Raw genomic sequence first — 4,996 nt, 5'->3', positions numbered from 1 at the left:
AATCGAGTTAATCGATTTGCTTGGGTGTGACTTCTTCTTTTGTTTCCCCTTCTTGCACGCAACGCAATGATCGTTAATGTAACATCCCGATTTTTCGAAACCCTAAAATTAAATGTTTGTACGAGTTGTTAAATCGTAATTAAAAACATTTGAACTAAGGGACATTATTATACTTTATTTTATGTAAAATTTAAAAACAAATATATATTTTGAGTTGCCTAAAGAATTATGAAATCTTTAAAAAAAAAGAATTCAAATTATCGTTACTTTGTTTTTTTTTAAATGTTAATGTGGTTTTTGAAAAGAATGGAGTTTGGAATCTTTTTTTTTTATTTAAATGAAATTCAATCTCTCCATATTTAGTACTAGGTTAGATCTCGTGTTAAACACGGATGAAAAATATATAAAACTTCATATATACATATATATGTATATATATGTATGTGTTATACATTTTAATAAATTGTAAACGAAAGATAGTCTAACATTTTTAATATAATGTATCACATTGTTATTTTAATTAAAAAAATCCAACATACAAAGAAAAATATATATAAATAACAATTTAATACATATTTCTAACTTATACCATGAAATAAAAAAAAGATATATTAATTAAAACTTCATTATGTACTGAAATTTTATGTTGTAAGCTATTAATTGTAAACATGCAAATGTTGTAACATAAGTTGTATGCTATAAAAACTATCTTTATTGAAATTATAAAACATATAAGTACATAGCATAAAGAATGCTACAAATATGAATATAACAATGAGATATAACAATTATAATTTTGATTAAACCGTTTAATAAAGCAACAATAAAATCCAAACTTCATGACTTAAACCACCATTGCAATCGAAACATCTATACATCCAGTCCAAATGTTTATAAATAATTTCCCAAAATCCAAAAAAAAAAAAAAAAAATAGCAAAGTCTCAAAATTTTAGAAAATAGCAATGAAGACAATTAATTGCCTTTGCTACTCAATAAATGGTGATTATAACCATTTATTTTGAAACATTTTCCAACTTATGAGTTAATGCTTAAAATTAAATTGTTTATTAGGTGGATAATTTATTTATAGAAATTGTATATTTGACATCATATGTGGATAACCTAGTTAAATGACATGTGAAAAAGATATGTTACTTTAATAGTATAGTAAGATAAGGTTAGTCAACGATCAATAAACTGAATTATAGCCTTATATTTGGAATTTACATTAATGGAAAAACATATATTATAATTTTAACGGTTTGTGACTTTCTTCCAACCAAAGCTACATCTACCTTGTGGGTTTAAATTGTCGAGATTTTTGTTGTCAATTACTCTAGAGAATAATGTATTGAATATTGATTTCTTATTCTACAAATACAAAACTCGCCTCATGTATACAACACATGATTTAACGTCCCATCTACTCCTCTTGGAACCCCATGCCTTCTGTTTCGAACATTGTGTCGGTCTCGCAAACTAGATTTCTTGAAGTCATATAAGAGGCCGAGTGGACTCCACTAGTTTTGAGCATAGTTCTAAAATCTAAAGTGTACCAAGTAAGTTTTGTTTTTCGAATGCGTATTATGATTTGTCCCAAACATTTTTGCCATGGTCTATTCCGATTGTTGGTTTCGGCATCTGATAAGATGGCCAATCCGTTTGGCTTATGGTTGATAGCTTCATTAATCCATTTATTCTTTTTTATCTTAGCCATGTTCTCATACGGACCTACTAATCTATTTTCATAACAAATTTAAATAAATGTTCAAGTTATGCTCCTTTTAGGCTTTTACAAATCAAAATTTAATAGTATGAGAATTCTTAATTTTATACTCTAAAAAAAAGGGGTTTTGGAATTTGGTTCAAGATTATTAACTATTTATTTCTTATTAGATAAAAAAAATGGCAACTAAGGAGGTTGAAAAGCCGACAATGGCCTTGAATATTGATTAACACGTGAATCACCATGACACTAATATATTATTGAGTATTGGTATTGAACTATTGATTCATTGACCTATTGAACTACTGCACCGAAAGGTGACCTACTGATTACTGCACCGAAAGATAACCTACTGAATTTGACTGGCCTACTGAAAGTGTTACGTAAACTACTGAATTTGACTAACCTACTGAATGTGAATTACTGAATATGAACTACTGAAGGTGGCTAACTGAATTTGTATAAATATTGTTTGTATTTAGATATTGTTAGGATATTGTGTTATTGTTATAGTTGTTGTCCCACTGAGTATTTTACTCAGGCGCATATATTTTCTTTATATGTGCGTCAGGTAACAGGGCTATTCGGAAGAATCTGATCGAGGGCTCAAGGGAAAAACTTAAGGATCATGGGTTTTATAAAAAGAAGAATTAAATGATGTTGTGTACAAATTTTTTTTTATTTATTTTGAAAGTTTAATGCTTTATTTTAATGAAAACGGTGCATTGAATTCTGGTCTACTGTAAGGTGACACACTAGCCCTAACACCGGCGGGGTGTTACAGTTAAGTTTGAAATTCTTGAGGGGGCACACCATCCACCAGATCATTCGCAATTAGATGATTCATTTTACGAATGTAGATGTCTCCCATGTGTCGATGCCATAGAATCGAGTCTTTCTCCATTACTTTGGAGACAAAACACGTTTTAGAAGGTGGAACGGTTAAATTAGTACTCATGTCGAGGACATAAATATCATGTGATCTTGGAGATCGACAACCATATCTTCAGGAATAGTGTATCCCGGCTGAAGGATAACACATTCCTTGTCTGTGAAGATGGTAGTGTACTGTTTATCACAAATCTGTATCAACAAATTTAGTTAATACGTATCTCTAAGAACATGATCCATTTATACTATTTATAGTAAGTGTAAGTTGGTTTATGTTATTTGTTGGATACGCATGCAGCAATGTATAAGTGAATATTTAAGATTCCAACCAAAGATTTTATCTTATAAAAACTCATTATTATGATAGTTTTATTCAAACTTCTTTAGTGAGGCGGTACAACAAATGGTTATCTAGTTAGAGTAGACACAAATGAAATTGGGGAGACGAGAACCCACATAAAGTTTCCCATTCTACTCCTGAACCAAGCTGATTGTTTTATTGAAAAATTGTGTAGCAAATGACACTGTTTGCAACACAACTCCATTCGAATTGAATCTCACTCCTTGAGGTGTGATGAGTGGCGTCCGTGGGCGGAATCCAATCGAAAGTGCCACCCAAAACTCTCCGAATCTCCCTGCTCGCTTTATTTTATTCGGGTTTCCAACATTATTTAGCAAGAGTTCCGTTTGACTCGCTTTGGGCCCAACTAGCCAATATTTTGAAACTGGGTTAGCGTTAAGCTCAGGCACTAGAACAAATGTACCATCGAGACTAACTGCCGGACCACCGCCGCCCGAGAGATCACTAAGCAAAACATCTACACGTTTCCTAACTGGATCGTAACGCAAGAATCTACCGGTTGAATCAGGCTTAAATCCAGGTTGTGTGATATTTCTACATCAAAAAAGATACTCATGTGTTCAAACAAGACTAGTAAACATTTAATCCATGGTTTGAGTTAATATAGTTACCTGATATCATATGTCAAACTAGCATCACTGAAGTAAACATTGCCGGTTATCAAATCAACATCAATACCAGTTGCAAACTTGAAACCACCAGCAAGCTGAGTTGCAAGCCCGCCGGTAGGCCCAACAACTAGAAGCCCAAAAAATGCATCAGCTATGTAAAGAAAGCCGGTTTTCGGATTAAAGCTAAGAGCTAATGGCCTTCCGCATGCTGGTCCCAATTCTGGATCAGTTGTGCCATCACAAAGTTGCTTATTCCTAATCAAAATATTAAAAAGACAAAAAATAATAAGATGCATATACTAAAAATCCACCAAAAGAAATTTGGCATTTAACTCTTATTTTAAATTTAATAATTTAATGAAAAATCAAGTTTTGATTATTTAAGCTAGTTTTATTTGTAAACACTTTTGCTAGTTTATGTTTGTATTAGTTCATTTTACAAAGTATCACGAACAAGAAAATATTTTTTTTATATGTTCTTAAACGAACATGAACAACCTTAAGCCCTACACGAACAAAATAACTAGTTATGCATAAAACAGACCTTCCGGGTGCAGTATATGCGAAATCCACGAAACCTACAATAGGGCCTTGCCATTTCAATATCCTGCCATCGTATACGGATGTAAAGGGACCTTCAGTAAACAAGAGAAGCCCACTAAATGCAGCCGATTCAGGGCCCGAAACCCCTTGAGGTAATTCGAGCTTACTAAAGCTGGCAAACTGACCGGAAACAACAACAAAAGTGGAAAGTAATGCAACTAAAACAGAAAGCAAGGATGATGTTATAGAAAAGAATAGTTGCTTCATCGAGGTCTTTTGTGCACGATGATGTCGCAACTCGTAACTTGTAAGGGCCGTCGTTTGGGATTCTCGGTCGTCATTGCAGATTCTTGCTAAACAAATCGTTTCTTATTTTAGAAAATTTTGGTTACGTGTCTTTAACATTACGTGAATGAAACTGATTAAATTTTGCCTAGGTACTCTATTATTCTCTATTTATATATAATGTATGGAGCTGTGTATGCTTATCTTAGAGGATACACATATAACAATGGTGAGTGACCTCATACAGCTTGATCTTTGTTGGAAATGAAACTTAATTGAGACTCAAAATTGTTTTACTTTTAACTTTTTACAATCTGCTTCAACTCGAGTTTGTGTGTCTTAAACGAGCCAAACCTCGGCTGTGCAGTGTGAAATTAATACATAAAAGTCCAAAAGACATTTAAAATACACTAAGCTCGTTAAGGTGCGGCGATCTTCCCATATATGGCTCAAGCTCAAGCTCGATAACTAAATGAGCCTTATTTGAGGCTGGAAAAGGCTCGGCTCATTTCGAGTTTTTTTATCGAGGAGTACGCGAGCTATTCGACTCATTTGCTCCTCTATTCTAATTTATAAAT

General features: G+C 32.8%; 1 pseudogene across 1 annotated transcript; it reads right to left on the bottom strand.

The window, feature by feature from the left end:
* Positions 1-3,029: 3,029 nt before the first annotated feature.
* LOC143567483 (protein STRICTOSIDINE SYNTHASE-LIKE 12 pseudogene) lies at positions 3,030-4,400 on the bottom strand (annotated as a pseudogene). Its single transcript, XR_013141423.1, has 3 exons — positions 4,135-4,400; positions 3,591-3,845; positions 3,030-3,513 (listed from the first exon to the last, which is right to left on the bottom strand). The product of XR_013141423.1 is annotated as a protein STRICTOSIDINE SYNTHASE-LIKE 12 pseudogene (transcript).
* Between the last annotated feature and the right edge of the window lie 596 nt (positions 4,401-4,996).

Source organism: Bidens hawaiensis, unplaced genomic scaffold, assembly GCF_021521415.1.
Source record: "Bidens hawaiensis isolate Kalapana, Puna unplaced genomic scaffold, B.hawaiensis_p1.1 tig00023408_1, whole genome shotgun sequence".
Classification (NCBI taxonomy): Eukaryota; Viridiplantae; Streptophyta; class Magnoliopsida; order Asterales; family Asteraceae; genus Bidens; species Bidens hawaiensis.
This window is presented reverse-complemented; position numbering and strand designations above follow the sequence as displayed.